We start from the raw sequence: 17,250 nt of genomic DNA on the forward strand, positions 1-17,250 counted from the left end.
AACTTTGTTCTTCAATATTGGCTATTCTGGGTCTTTCGCCTGTCCATATAAACTTTAGAATCAGTTTGTTAACATCCACAAAATAGCTTGCTGAGATTTTGATTGGAATTGTATTGAATCTAGATCAAGTTGGAAGGAAGTGACATCTTGACAATATTGAGTTTTCTTATCCATTAACATGGAATATCTCTCCATTCATTTAGTTCTTGATTTTGTTCCCTCCATCTCTTTTTTGGCCTTAAAATTTATTTTTTGGAAAAAAAACTGATTGTTTATCCTGTAGAATTCCCCACTTTCTTTAGTTTACTGACTGCATCCCTGTAGTTTCATTTAACATGCTCCTCTGTCTCCTATATTTTCTATACATTGGTGGTTGAAGCTAAAGACTTAATCATATTTGGTTTGATATATTTTTAGCAAGACCACTTCATTGATGGTGGTGTGTGTTTCCATTAGCAGGTACGGAAATGTGATAATGTCTCTTTGTGTGATGTTAGCAGCTATTGCAAATATTGGCTAATCTAATGCATAGACTGAGGATTGCAAAGTGGTGATATTAGAATTCTAGCATACCATCTACATCTATTAGCTGGAAATACTTCTATAAAGAGAAACGTCCCCTAATCTACCATATGGTTTTATAGTGTTATCATTTCTATAGAAAGGCAAGAGGGATGCTTGATTCTTTCCCCCTATTTACCAGTTTTCAAAATAATGAGTTGGCTCCCTGGCATCCTCCAACAGTGACCAAGGAGTTTTTTTCCCCATCATACTCCAGTCGAACTTTCACCCCCACCATTCCACCTAAATGGCTCTTGTCAATGTCATCAATGATCTTCATGATGCTAAATCCAATGACATAGCCTCAGCCTAGGTTAAGTCTCAGCAGCATTTTTTTTTGTGTGTGAGGAAGATCAGCCCTGAGCTAACATCCATGCTAATCCTCCTCTTTTTGCTGAGGAAGACCGGCTCTGAGCTAACATCTATTGCCAATCCTCCTCCTTTTTTGCCCCCAAAGCCCCAGTAGATCATTGTATGTCATAGTTGCACATCATTCTAGTTGCTGTATGTGGGACGCGGCCTCAGCATGGCTGGAGATGTGGTGCGTTGGTGCGCACCCGGGATACGAACCCGGGCCGCCAGTAGTGGAGCGCGCGCACTTAAGTGCTAAGCCACGGGGCCAGCCCCTCAGCAGCATTTGACACTCTTCTATTGAAACAATTTTTTTCTCTCTTTCCTTCCTAGACAATTCTCTCTCCTGGTTTTCTTCCCACCTCACTGACCGCTCCTCAGTCTCCTTTGTTGATTCTTCCTCTTCTCTCTGACCTCTTTTTTTAAATTGAGATACAATTCACATGCCATAAAATTTATCCTTTTATAGTGTACAATAAAGTGGTTTTTAGTATACTCACAGAGTTGGCAATCATCACAATGATCTAATCCCAGAACATTTTCATCACCTCAAAAAAGTAACCCCTTGTCCATTAACAGTCACTCTCTATCCCCACCTTTAGCCCCTGACAACCCTGAATCTACTTTCTGTCTCTATGGATTTGCCTATCCTTCTCCCTGATTTCTTAACATTGGAGTGCTCCAGGATTCAGTTCCTCTTCCTCTTTATCTGTCCTTACTCCTTGGTGATCTCATCCAGTTCCATGGCTTTAAATACAATTCATACACTGATAACACCGGCATGGACCTCTCCTCTGAAATGTAGACTTGGATAACCAACTTCTTACTTAACCTATCCACATGGATGTCTAATAGACATCTCAAACTTAACGTGGTCAAAACAAGCTGCTGGTCTCCTAGAATCTGCTCCACCTGTGTAGTCTTCATCTCACATTGTGACAATCCCATTCCAGTTGCTCAGGCACCAAAAACTTGCAGTCATCTTTGACTCCTCTCTTTCACTCATAGCCTGCATTTACTAAGTCAGGAAATCCTGTTGGCTCTAACTTCAAAATATATCCAGAATCTGACCATGTTTCACAATCTCCACTACAGTTACTCTTGTCCAAGCCACCATCATCTCTCATCTGATTTTTTCAATAATCTCCCTACTACCACCCTTGTGCCTTCTATGATTTTCATCCCAGAAAAGGATGATTCTTTAAATATTTGTCTGATAATGATGATGGCATTATATAATAATAATACCTATTACATAGATAGCACCTGCTACACACCAGGCACTACAAGGCCTTACGTTATCTGGCCCCCATTACTCCTCTGAATTCGTTTCCTACTACTCACCGTGTCGTTCATACCGCTCTACACTGGCCTCCCTGCTGTTCTGAATACCCCACACATGCTTCTGTTTCCGAGCTTTTGCACTGCTATTCCCTCTGCCTGAAACATACTTCCACCAGATGTCCTCATGGCTCATGGCTCACCTATTCACTTCCTTCAGGTCTTTGCTTACATGCCATCATCTTAGGCGACCACCCCATCAAAACCTGAAACCCCACACTCAATCCCAGCACTCCCTGTGCTCCTGCCCTGCTACATTTTTCTCCATAGCAATTATCGCTAGCTGACAAACTACGTTTTACTTGTTTATTTTGTTTACTGTTTGTTTCCCTTTGGTATATTTAAGATCTATTAGTGAAGGGATTTGGGTTTCTTTATTCACTGCTGTATTCCCAGCACTTAGAACAGTGCTTTGCAAATAGGTGCTCAATAAATATTTGTTAAATGACTGAATAATAATGCCAGCTACCAATTAACAGACACAAACTGTGCGGCTAGACACCTTACATTCATGATATCATCTAGTTTTCATAAAAATTCTAGGAGGTTGTATTATATCCATATTTTGCTGATGAGGAAACTGAAGAGTTAAGTGAATTGCTCAAACTCACACATCTGGTAAGTGCTAGAACTCCAAATCAAGATTCCATAGGGTCACATTGTGGCTGCTCTTGCCTCCTCTCAAGGTGCCTTGTCTCAAAAGAATATTATTCTATGGGTATCTCTGGACTCTCAATACAAACATGTAAATGGGACCCAGATAATGACATTGACATTTTAGAAGTTGTCCAAAAGCAGGCTGTGCTTTGTGGGTTTATTTTTCTTTCAAGGTTTTGCATCTTTGAAGCTACAGCCACAAAGAACAAACTTGGTTCTGCTCAGACACCAGAGATGACGGAACTGACATACACATCAATGGGAAAGAACAATGTGATGGAAGTCGGAGATGAATTATTTTCTGGAGTGAAAATTGTGTACAGCAGAGGCAATTTATCATGTCATATCATCACCAAAATTATCTCCCTGCTTCCTGCCAGCCCATCAGAAGCTTTGCTTCAGTGGCTTCCTTAGTGTTATTTAAGCAAATTAAATATTCTTGCTTCTAGCTTTATTTGTTTACGTAATTTTTGCACTGCCTCAGTAAGAGAATGTGTTTTAATAACTTTGTATACTTTATAGATAGTCATAGATATTTATGACAATATTTTTGCAGCCATATAATAAAATAAGCATTGCATTCCAGACAGGGTCAGATTGACCAACACTGGCTGGCATGATCTTTTATATTTGATGCCAACTCTACTAAATTAAGTACAGTTAAAGCAAAATCACTTTATCATGAGCATAAAGATCTGGTGGGTTTTCCATGTAGCTGGAGGGGCAAGGAGAGTGTGATTGAAGAGGGTGTTTTTAAAAGGGGTCATAATAAGCTGTTTTCTACGCTGCTTGACAGAGGCAAGATTTTGAAATGGGTGGCTGCATAAATGGACTGGAGAGTCTAGATAGCATTTGAAACTGGTCTCTTCTGAAAACATAACGTTGAGGATTAACATTAGCTCCATTTTGCAGAGGTGCCTTGGGGAAGTTGCAACAACCTTACCTTCTATTTCTGGTCCATTTCTAGTTTAAAATGTTTGATGCTTTACCTTTACAGGCATCTCCACTGACCACTTTTAAAAGATTGCAAATGGATAGTAATGTTTGAACATAGATATTAGCATGTTTCCTTTCTCATTATCTTTGAGATTCCACCTTCCTTCTCTTTGGTGATGTTCTTTGCTTCTTCACATCTGGAAAGAGGCACTAGGCAGCAGGAGTCCTCTGAGCACTATCCAGCCTCTGGTCATTCAGCAACTGCTTAAACCCTTCCGTGACAGCCAGCTTTCTTTCTTTTGCAGGGCCCTGGGCATTAGGAGGTTCCTTCCTGATACAGAAGCCAAGTCAGCTTCACCATCACACCTACCTGCAGGTTTAGCTCTGCCCTCATGAGTGAACAGATACACCCTCTTCCATATGCCAGCCCTTCCAATATTGAAAATAAAAAAAACCTTCCATGTCCCTCCTTAGTTGTTTGTCTCGAGCTCCTCCATATATGGCAGGGTTACTTCTCATTACCATCCTAACTCTTGGCCTCCGAATCCTCTTAAATTTACCAATAACTTTCAAAGAGTGTTGCATCTGATCTCTAAATCTAAGTTCAGTTATAAAGAAAAAAACTGGGCCGGCCCCGTGGCTTAGTGGTTAAGTGCGCGCGCTCCACTGCTGGCAGCCCGGGGTTCAGATCCTGGGCGCGCACCGACGCACTGTTTCTCCGGCCATGCTGAGGCCGCGGTCCCACATACAGCAACTAGAAGGATGTGCAGCTATGACATACAACTATCTACTGGGGCTTTGGGGTAAAAATAAATAAATAAATAAAATTATTAAAAAAATAAAAAATAAAAAAACTCACTGCACTTTTGCTCAACGTTAAAGATTGTTGTTTTAGTTAGATAGTTCCAAGGCTTTATTTTCCTAGTTAAGAGTCCTTTCTACAACTCCATTCTGTCTTACATGACAGAATTAAGATCCAAAGAGATTTGAAAATGATGGGCTTGAATCAACAAGAGGAAATAGAGACTTCGCATCTGCTAAAGCAGCTTAAATTACATGCACTTTTAAAATTGCCACGTCATGTGGCTGACTCATACAGAACTTGTGGTCAACTGAAGCCCCCAAGTCTTTCTCCATGCTGCCAAATCAAGTCTTCCTCATGCTCTACTTTAAAATTGTTAGACATTAAAGATCATCTTGTTGGTTCCAACTCATTCTTCTAGCCTGCCTGGATCTTTTTATTATTTAAAAATATTTTTTACTAGGGTATAACTTAAGTGCATAGGTCTTAAATGTACAGCTTGATCTTCACGCACACACACATGCACGCACACACACACACACAGACATACATCCCTGTAACCACTACTCAGATTAAGAAATAGAACATTACCAGCATCCAGAAAGCTCCCTTGTGCCTCTCCACACCAATGTAATTACTATCCTGATTTCTAACACCATAGGTTAGTTTTCCCTGTTTTTGAATTTCATATAGATGAAATCATACAGGATGTACTTGTTTGTGAATGGCTTTTTTCACTCATCATTATGTCTTTGAGATTCACTCATACTGTTTTCTCATCCATTATGTCTTTGAGATTGATCTATCTTGTTGCATATAGCACTAGGTGGTTGTTTTGCGTTGCTAAGTAGTAGTCCACTGAATGGATATACCACAATTTCTTTATCCATTCTCCTGTTGAAGGAAATTTGGGTTGTTTCCAATTTCAGGCTAATACAAATAATGATATTATGAACATTCTTGTATATGACTTTTGGTGGATACATGGATTTATATTAGGTCTAAACCCAGAAGGATATTTTCTGAGTCATAGAGTGTATGTATGTTTAGCTTTAGTATACACTGTTAAACAGTTTTAAAAGGTGATTGTGGCAATTTAAACTCTGTGATGGTCAGTTTTATGTGTCCTTGGCTAGGCTACAGTCCCCAGTTAGTCAATCAAACAATAATCTAGGTGTTACTATGAAAGTATTTTATAGATATGACAAAAGTCTATAATCAGTTGATTTTAAGGAAGGGACTTTATCCTAGATAATCCAGGTGGACCTGATTCAATCAAGTGAAATGTCAAAAAGCAGAGCTGAGGCTTCCCTGAAGAAGAAGATATGCTGCCTGTGGACAGCAGCTTCGGCTCATGATGGAGAGTTTCAGACTGCCCTTCCTGTTGGTCCACCCTGTGGATTTCAGACTTATCTAGCCAGCCCCCACAATCTCATAAACTAATTTCTTGCAATAAATCTCAACATATATTTCATAATGGTTCTGTTTCTCTGGTTGAACCCTAACTGATACAAATTTTTGCACCGGGATAGTGCTACAATAACAAATACCTAAATATGTGGAAGTGACTTTGGAATTGGGTAATGGGTAGAGGCTGGAAGAATTTTGAAAAGCACAATAGAAAAATCCTACATTGGCTTGGATAGACTGTTGATAGAAATATGGATGTTAATGATTCTGTCAGGGATGGCTCAGGAGGAAGTCAGGAGCATGGTAGAGAAAGCCATCCTTTCTTATCTTAGAGAATTCATATGTCATCGTAAAGAGAATGTTGGTAGGCTACTTTATCCTTTTCATTTTTCAAATACAGATAAATCAAAATGCAATTCTAAAAAATGTTCAAGTGATCCACAGGAACGTAGGAAAAAAGATACAGAGAGGACAAAGAGAAAACAAATAATAAAATGTCAGACTTACATCCTAACATATCAATGATTATATTAAATGTAAATGGTCTAAATATATCAATTAAAAGAAGGAGAATGGAAGAGTGAATTAAAAAGCATAACCCAACTACATGCTCTCTACAAGAAACTCACTTCAAACATAACAATATAAGCAGACTGAAAGTAAAAGGATAGAAAAAGATATATTGTGCACTCATTAATTTTTAAAAAGTAGGAGTGACTATTTTAATATCATATAGAGAAGACTTCAGACCAAAACCAAAAACTTACCAGGTAAAAGAGAGAAATTACATAATGATAGGAGGATCAATCCACTAAGAAGACACAGTGATCCTAAATGTGTATTCCTCAAACAACAGAGCTTGAAAACACATGAAACAAAATCTGATAGAGCTGAAAGGAGAAATAGAAAATCCATAACTATAGTTGGGGACTTCAACACCCTACTCTCAGCAATTGATAGAACAATTAGACAGAAAGTCAGCAAGGATATAGAAGAACTCAACAAAACCATTAACCAACAGTATCTAATTGACATTTTTAGAACACTTCACAGAATAACAGTAGAATACACATTCTTTTCAAGTACCCATTCACCAAGATAAACTCTATCTTTGGCCATAAAACAAACCTCAACAAATTTAAAATAATTCAAATCATACAGAGTGTGTTCTCCAGCCACAATGGAATCAAACTACAAGCCAACTAGAAACTAGAAACTAACACAAAGATAAGAAGAAAATCTCCAAACGCCTGGAAACTAAGCAACACATTTGTAAATAATCCATGGGTCAAAGAAGGGGGCTCAAGGGAAATCAAATAATACATTGAACAAAATGACAATGAAAGTACAACACATCAAAATTTGTGGGACACAACTGCAGCAGTGCTGAAGGGAAATTTATAGCACTAAATTCATACATCAGAAAAGAGGAAATGTCTCAAATCAATAATATAAGTGGCCACTCAAAATGAAATGGAAAGGCAAGAACTTAGAAGAGCCTAAAATAATTTTGAAAAAGAAGAAGTGGGAGGGATCATTCTACCCAATATAAGACTTACTATATAGCTATGGTGATCAAGACAGTGTGGTCCTGGTGGAGGGATAGACACACAGACTGCTACTAGGCTGTAATAGGGCAGGTGTTGTCAAAAAGGCTTTCTGTTCTGTTAGGCCACCATTTTTCTGGTCCTTTGGGTAGGGAGAGCAGGCCCCTTCTTGGAGCTTTTTTTTTGTCTGTGCCTGTTGGTGGTTCCAGGTTGCAGGCTTCTGTTATGGCCAGGGTTTTTCATTTGTAAGAGGAGCTCTTCATCTTGATTGGACCAGGAAGTCAGATTTCTCTCTGGGTGTTTTTGAAACTCAATTGTGTCACACAAGGTATTTAACCATCCATTCCAAGCTATATTCCACTTCCAAATTCAATTAATCTGCCCTCTAGTCTTTTTTCCAGTTACTGATAAGAAATGTTGAGCAAGGGGATAAAGAGTCTGCTCCCTGTTTTCTTTCACTTGTGCTTTATTCCCAGTCTATCTCTGGCCTCTTACACTTTCCGGGCTGACACCCCCAATTCTACGTATTGGTTCCAATTTGTCTATTCCATCATTATTTCATTTCTATGAATACATTCCTGGTCCACCACAAAATAGCCCTGCCATGTAACCCCCATTTACAGATAAAATATATGAAAGAGCTCTTGTTTACATAAAAATAATCTGGTGATGGTGGCTATATACATTAACATATGGGAACACCATTTGACCTAGGAGATTTTTTCTCCCTTCTCACTCTTCTGTTCTCTGAACCCAAGTCAGATCTGGAGCACAGAAGCAGTCCAGATTGCCAAGGAATGCTCACAATGGGATGTATCTTTTTTATCATCAGAGATTTTTTTCAGAGTCTGTCATTTATGATGAATTACTATATGCCAGACCCTGTGCTAAGAATTTTGTGTATACTCTCTCTAATCCTCACAGTAGCGCTATGAAGTAGAAACTAGTACTATAACCATTTTTCAGAGAATGAAACTAAGGCACAGAGAGGATAAAACTTTTCCAAAGTCACACAGCTAGGATTAGAACCCAGGTCTCCATAACTGGAGATCCCAAACTCTTAGCCACGATGTTATGTTATATTGCCTTCCCTAATGACTTTGCAATGAAGGGATTTAATCCTTGACTTGGCATAACCAACCGACCTAACTGACTGTATTAATTCACACTAAGCCATTGCCTCTCATTGCCACCTTAGCATAATTCCTTTTTCACGTTAGGTGAAACATGGAGTAGGGCTGTAGGGTACAGGGAGAAGGTTTGGGGAATTTTGATTAGGAGAAGCAAAGGAATTGGCACCACAGGGCTAGTGAAAGCCTGGATTATGAGCCACAGTCCTGGGGTGGTAGGCCTATCAGGGCACTGTAGGGGCAAGTGCAGCCTGGGGATAAGGATGGGAAGAGGACTGGGCAGAGAGTGAGCAGAGCTCACTTCTAATCTCAGCTGTCAGTAACAAGCTGTTTGACTTTGGATGAATAACTTGGCCTCTCTGAATCTCAGTTTTGTCATCTGTCATTGAGATGGAGTGTCAAAGGGTGCACGTAGGTGTCCTGTGGGCTGAATAAGGCCAGCAGATGTGTTTTGTTTAGATAGCTCAGTGTTATAAAAAATTTTGATTTTAAACACTTTTAGGCAAGATATATGCTTTCCAGACCAACACAGGCTCCATCACACTCTCCATTTCACCCCCAGGCAGTTGCACTCTTAGTTTACCTGCCAGCTCCTAAAGGCATTTTGGATTTTGACTACTGGCCTGGCTCCTCCATTCAGCCTCCTGAAGAGATGTCCAGCCATAATCTTCCATAGATGTTATGTTCATTGCAAAGTAAACTAAGTCTACCCTCACAGACCCAGCCTGGTGAAGTGGAATGGGTCCCGGCCAAGAATCAAAAGGCTTCTAAGCCCACATCTGACACACAGTTGGGTGATCTCAGGCAAGTCAGCTAACTTCTCTGATTTTCTTTGCTCATTTGCGAGATAACATGCTCTGCTATGCTCACAGAGTCATTGTAGAAACCAAATAGTACAAATAATATGAAAAAACTCTGAAAACAAAGAGACTCCCCGAATGTGAGGGATTAGTAATTAGTTACTACTGCTCTTCTGCCAATAGACACCAGCATAGAAGTGCCTGTTGATTATGGTGGGCACCTTCCTGATGGGCTGCAGTGTCCATTCTGATGGGTTGGTACCTGTACCAGGTCAGTTGTTAAATATTTTGAGTATCACCCCAGTGGTTGTCTGGAATGAGAGCAAACACCCAGTTGTCTAAATTCAAACGTGTTGGATATACTTTATAATACTTCACTGCAAGAATTTATACACACCTAATGTGACTTTGTTTCTATTTCTCCTCTGTAGGGTCTGAGACGCTTGAGAACGACTAGGATTCAGGAGAAGTGTGGGGACCCAAATGTGGTTGGGATGGTCATGGGAGGACAATGAATCTCTTAATGTCATGTCACCAACTGTAGTGGGTTGAATGGTGGCCCCTCAAAAGATATATCTACCCTCTAACTTTTAGAACCTATGAGTGTGACCTTATTTGGAAAAAGGGTCTTTGCAGATGTAATTAAGTTAAGGGTCCCAGGATAAGGTCATCCTGGATTATCCAGGTGGGCCTTAAATCTAGTAACAAGTGTCCTTATATAAGACAAATGAGAAGACGCAGATACAGGGAGAAGAGGAGAAAGCTGTGTGAAGACAGAGGCAGAGACTGGAGTGATGCAGCCACAAGCCAAGGAAAGTCTGAAGCCACCAGAAGCTGGAGGAGGCAAGGAAAGATTCTCCCCTAGAGGCTTTGGCCCCACCTGATACCTTGATATTGGACTTCTGGCCTCCAGAACAGAATAAATTTCTGTTGTTTTAAGCCACCAAGTTTGTGGTCATTTGTTACAGCAGCCATCGGAAACGAACACACCACTATCACTTCTCGTTCAGAACGTGCATTCGCTAGAGTCCACGTCCTGCTTAGAACACCACGGCATTACATTGTTGATATTTGTAGTACTTTTAAGTTTTAAACTGTATGCCATGAACTTTTTTTTTTTTTTTACCATTCAAGCTATGAGAATGTTTCATTTCATCCCCCCAAAAATGCTTTGGCATTATTCGATACCGTTTTTTTTTAACTACAGGGATACATCATGAAATGTAGCAGAAACGGCACAGGCTTTGCAGTCAGACAGACCCAGGTCCCAGTCCTTCCTGTTCTGCCTACTAGCTGAGTGACCTTCACTGAATCACTCAGCCCCGATTGCTTCATGTGTAGAATTGGGTTAACACCACCTTCCTGGCAGGATTATCATGAGCATTAAAGACAATGAGCCCGTGGTAGGGGTGCAATAAACAACAGCTCTTGATACTCAGGAAACTTATTCTATGCTGGGTGTTGAACATATGCAAAGCTCCCCGTCTTCCCGAGTCCGTGATCTTCTTTATTTTTGTTGGTGGTCCCGCTCTAAGGCTCAGCAATGCCTCTCACCACTCTCCTTACTCGTGCTGTTGCAGCCACTCTGGCTTCTGTGCTGTTCCTCAAAAATGGCCATCACGCTCCATTCTCAAGGCTTTCCCTCTGTTTAGAACACTCCCAAATATCTACACGACTTTCTCCCTTTCTTCATTCAGGTCTCTGCCCAAATGTACCAACTTATCCAAGAGGTCTTTCCTCACCACCCAAACGGCACACCTCCGCATTCCTTTCTATCACCTTGGCCTGCTTTATTTTTACTTAAAGGCTTTGTCCCCACCTGACATATGTATTTGTGTATTATATATCTTCCTCTATCAGAATGTAAGCTCCAAGGAAGCAGGAGCAAAGATTTGTCTCTTTTGTGAACTGCTGGACCCCTGGTGCCTAGAACAGTAGATGCTCAATAAATATTTATTGAATGAATGCATGAGTACATAGTCTAGCTGCGTAGAGAAGTAAACATTTAATTACAACGCAATGTAATGAGCACTATGGTCGGTTTGTATGGGATGTTGTGGGGGTCCCTAGACTGGCTGGGGAGTGGAGTGGGGGTAAAATTATTAATGGAAGTTTCTTGGAGAAAATAACATCTCAACTGAATCCTGCAGAATAAATAGGAGTTTCCAGATCTAGAAGGTGGGGAAAGGATGTTCCAGGGAGATAAAACAGTGTTGCAAAGTCCTATAGACCAGAGATTTCAGAAATTTCAGATAGTTCAGTGTGACAGAAAGGAATAAATGAGGGAGAGAAGGAAGGAAGGATGGAAGGAGGGAGGGAGAGAGAGAGGAAAGGAAGAACGGAGAGGAGGGAGAGAGGAAGGAAGGGAGGAAGGAAAGAAGGAAAAAATAAAGGATGGAAGGAAGTCTGCTTTCAAGGAGCCCACAATTTAGTACTAGGGAATAATCATATAAACAATTAAAATGCAGTTGATAATATTGGTGGTAGAGATCTTTTCAGGTACTGTGGGAACACATAGGAAGAGGTCCTCCCTCTGTGAAGGAGGCAGGAGCTGTGGCAGGAAAGAAAAGGTTTACCAGAGAGTTGTTCACCAGGCAGACAGAGGGGAGTTGGCCCAATTGAAGAAGTATGAAGAAGACTTGCAAAGACATTGAGCTGTGAGAGAGCACAGCAGTGGGCGGGCTGGAGGGCAGGGTGTGTATAGAGGGAGGTCGTGTTTGGAAGCTCATAGGCACAGAGACCTTCGGTGCCACAGTAAGGGATCTGGATTGTATGCTCATAACAACGGGAACCATTGGGGAATTTAAGTGGAGAGAGGTGAGGAGAATTACAGATCCAGGATTAGCTTCTAAACCGATCATTTCTGTCTTCTCTATGAAGAATCAGTTGAAAGTAAGATCAAGCCTAGAGGCAGGAGATCAGTTAGAAAGCTGCCGTAAATATCCAGTTAAGACATGTTATGGCGGCCTAGACCCTGGCTACTCAAAGTATGGTCCAAAACCAACAGTACGTGCATCACACATGCAGAATCTCAGGCTCCACTACACACCTGCTGAATTGAAATCTGCATGATAACAAGAGCCGCAGGTGATTGGTGTCCGTATTAAAATTGAAGAAACATTGGCCAAGACTAAATGCAGATGGAAAAGAGGGTATAGATATGAAAGAGTATTAAGGTGAAACTGATAGGATTTAGCACCAAATGTAGTGATCCTTTTTAAATTAACTTTTTTCTCCATCTGCTGACATCTCCATTTTTTTGTCAACTAGAACTCCAGCTGACCGTGCACTGTCCTGGACTGGGTTCACACCACAGCTGAGGAGCTGGCTTGCTCTTCGGGTTTGGAGCTATCTGTAGACAGAAAGTTGGTTTCTTTTCAGGAGTCCCAGCAGATGGCCCCTTATGCAGCTCAAAATCAATAAAATGTAAAATAGAACAGTGGAGGATAATTCCACATATTTTTTTGTTTTTGCCAAAGCAGATTTTGACTCCAGCTGTTTCAATAATTTCTTTAAGTCTCTTCAAAGACAACAGTTGACTTTCATTTAAAAGCACTGGAGGGGAGGGAGGAATTGAATTACCTTGAGAAGTTTTGAAAAGTAAAATGTGGTCTCTTTATTCTAGTTGCAAAGGACAAAAGATATCCTTGCTTACATCGTGGATACATATCTTAAAATCAGGAGTACGTGGGTTTCTATAACTGTTGTTTAAAATACGGGGAATGGTGGGTGGGTTGATGTGGAGCATCATCAAATGTGGAGGATCCAGAGAAGAATCCTTCCCCATGAATAATAATTCCCATATGCCACTTTTAGAAAGAAACTGACTACACCCATGAGTCAATATGTTTATTCCTGTTAGATTAGGATGACAGTTACTTCAGCTGCTGACCTCTTGTTTCTCTGCCCTTCAAAAACTCCAAGGAAAACTGTCATTTAAGAAAAAAGAGTACCCGCCGTTAGACCACAGCAACCATGGTGGAAAAGCATGGGAATCCTTACTGAGTAATTTCAAGTTAGGAGGAAACTTATTCAGACACTATTTTTTCAGCAAATATTTGTTGAATGCCTACCAAGTTCAAGGCATTGTGCTAAAAGGGTTGTTAGTGGCAATCAACAGGAACCAACTCTGGTTAACCTAAGGAGAAAAGTAATTCACTGGCAGGAAATCAGGTAGCAAAGAGAATTGATGGGAAGGCCTATGAACCAGGCTTGGAAACGGTCTGAGACTGAGGGAAGCTCAGGGGTCAGAGTCCCAGCCAAGATCACACCACAGGAACAGACTGGTTAAGTGCCTCTGCCATCTTCACTGGACACTGAATGCTGACACTGTCACCACCAACCACTGCCAGTGACCCACTGGATGCCGCAGCTGCTGCCAACAGAACGAATTCAGAACCGTCCATTGCTTCTTTGCAACCCTGGCTCCAGATTCAGAGTCCTGGACAGGAGTCCTAGGTTAGCTGAGCCTAAGTCACATGTCGCTGTCCAGGCTGCAGGGCGTCAGGGACGGGCGTGTCTGGCATTTTCAATTTGCTCAGAGGAATGGGGGTCCTGCCTCCCATCACAACTCACACAATCGGGATTCCCCATCACACGCTCTCCCTAAGCCATCTCATCCTGCCCCTTGGCTTTAAATACTCCAACATAATGATAGCTCCTAAATTTTTATCTCTAGCCAACATCTCTACTGAGCTGCAGACTCATGTGTCTACATGCCTACATGACATCTCCATTCAGATATCCAATCAACAACCCAATATTTATCACAGCAGACAACAAATTCTTAATTCCCCCATCTCCACCTCTACAAACCTACATCTCCCTCAGACTTTCCTGCCTCGGTAAACAACACCACAAATCACTCAAGCCCAAATCCTAGGGATTGCCTTCCATTCCTCTCTTTCTCCCACCCTCCACATCCAATCCATAAGGACGTCCTATGGTTTCTACCTCCAAAATATACTATCTCAAAGCGGCCCTCTTCTCACCACCTCCAACACTACTACTGTAGCCCAAGCCATCAGCATCTTTTTGCCTGCAACAGCCACCTGTGCCATTCAGGGCACCAGCAAGAAACAGAAGGCACACTCAAAAGAGATTAAACAAAGAGAGTCTAATGACCATTAACTATAAACCATTATATATTATTACTATATATTATTACTCTATATTATATATTATTACTATAAAATATTATATATAAACCATTAACTATAGACTATTAACCAAGGTGTGGCCAGGCTTCAGAGAACAACCAAAAGATGGTGAAGCCCCAGGAACAAGCACAAGGCGCTGCAGGAAGACAGCCATAGCCAGGACCTGGTTGAGGAAGGAAGGAAATGGAGCAGGGAGAGTGGTAATGAGTACCCTGATCTCTCTTCTCCCACCTTCTGATCTCCAGCCAGTGCCTCCCGTTGGCTAAACTCAACCAGAAACCAGCCAGCAAAGGAGCCCTGGAGATGCTGTCTACAGGGGTCATCCTTCAGAGTCAGAGAGGGGCAGAGAATGTAATGGGGTAAGAGGTCAAGAGGTTAAGTGGAATAACCAACACACCTTCTGACTGGTCACTTTGCTCCTACTCTTCCCAATCCCCCAGATCTATTCTCCACAGAGCAGCCAGAATGATCAGATCACCCAGCAATCTGATTTCTATCCTACAGATGAATTTTGTCTGTTCTTGAACTTCATAAACGTGAAATCATACGGTATATACTCTTACGTCTGGCTTCTTTTGTTCAACATAATATTTTTGAGATTCATCCATGTTGTTGCCTGGATCAGTAGTTTGTTCCTTTTCCTGGTGATTAATATTCCAGTGTATTAATTTACCACAGTTTGCTCTTTCTCCTCTTGTTGTATGTACGTTTTGGTCCTCCATCCCTAGTTTTTACTCTATGAATAAGGCTGCCATGGGCATTCTTATATGAGTCTTTTTATGGACATATGCTTACATTTATTTTGGATAAATATCCAGGATTGGAATTGTTAAGTAATAGGGAAGATATATGTTTAACTTTCTAAGGATCTGCTAAACAGTTTTCCAAAGTGGTTTATCATTTTATATTCCCACCAGCAGAGTGTGAGGTTTCCCATTGCTCTGCATCTTTGCTGGCATTTTATGCTGTCAATGTTTTCTATTTTAGCCACTCTAGAGAGTGTGACATGGCATTTCATTGCAGTTTTAGTTTGCATTTCCCTGATGACTAATAATGTTGAGAACTCTTTCGTGTGTTTTTTGGCCCTTCATCTATCTTCTTTTGTAAAGTGTCTATTCAAGTATTTTGCCCAATTTTCTATTGGGTTTTTTGTCTTTCGTCCTTTGTCAGTTATGTGTATTGTGAATATTTTTTCCCAGTCTGTGGCATGACTTCATTTTCTTAACGTTGTCTTTTGATGAGGTGAGAATTTTAATTTTGATGAAGTTTCATTTATCTTTTTTTCCTTTTATGTCAGTGCTTTCCATGTTTTGTCTAAGAAACTATTGCCTATCCTTAGGTCATGAAAATATTCTCCTATGTATTCTTCTAGAAGCTTTATAGTTTTAACTATACCTAACTGCTTTTAGGCACATGACACATCCCTTTAAGTAAGCAGCGAGGTATTGGGTCAAGTTGCATTTTTTTCCATAATAATATCTAGCTATTCCCAGTACTATTTATTGAAAAGACTATGATTTCCCCATTTAATTGCCTTTGCACCTTTGCTGAAAATCAATTGAATATATATATTGATTTATAGCCTATATGTATATATCTACACTCTCTATCCTGTTCCATTGATGTATTCGTCTATCTTTATGCCAGTACCACAAGTAGCTTTAGAGTATTAATTCAGTTAGAGTGCATCATCCAAAGCTTTTCTTTTTCAAGATTGTTTTGGCTAGATTCTTTGCATTTTCACATAAATTTTAGAATCAACTTGTTAATTTCTACAAGAGAAACCTGCTGGGATTATAAATGAGACTGTTAAATCCATAGATCAGTCTGGGGACAACCGACATCCTAACAATATTGATTCTTTCAATCCATCAGCATGATGTATCTTTCCATTTATTTAGGTCTTCTTTAATTTCTTTCAGCAATGTGTTTTTTTTTTCTGTTTCTTTTTTGTTTTGCTTTGTTTATTGCGGTAACATTGGTTTATAACATTGTATAAATTTCAAGTGTACATCATTATACTTCTATTTCTGCATAGATTACATTATGTTCTCATGTTCACTACCTAAATATGAATTACAATCCATCACCGCACACATGTGCCTAATTATCCCTTTCACCCTCCTCCCTGCTCCCCTCTCCTCTGGTAACCACCAATCCAATCTCTGTCTCTATGTGTTTGTTTGTTGTTATTATCTACTACTTAATGAGTGAGATCATACGGTATTTGACCTTCTCCCTCTGACTTATTTCACTTTGCATAATGCCCTCAATGTCCATCCATGTTGTCACAAATGACTGGATTTCATCATTTCTTATGCCTGAGTAGTATTCCATTGTGTATAAATACCACATCTTCTTTATCCATTCTTCCCTGGATGGGCATTTAGGTTGCTTCCACATCTTGGCTATTGTGAATAACGCTGCAATGAACAGAGGGGTGCATGTATCTTTACGCATTCAGCAATGTGTTTTATTTTTCAGTCTAGAATCTTGAATGTCTTTTATTAGATTTCTTCTGAGTATTTGAAGTTTTTTTGATGCTATCATAAATAA

The sequence above is a fragment of the Diceros bicornis genome, chromosome X, assembly GCF_020826845.1.
Source record: "Diceros bicornis minor isolate mBicDic1 chromosome X, mDicBic1.mat.cur, whole genome shotgun sequence".
NCBI classification, from domain to species: domain Eukaryota; kingdom Metazoa; phylum Chordata; class Mammalia; order Perissodactyla; family Rhinocerotidae; genus Diceros; species Diceros bicornis.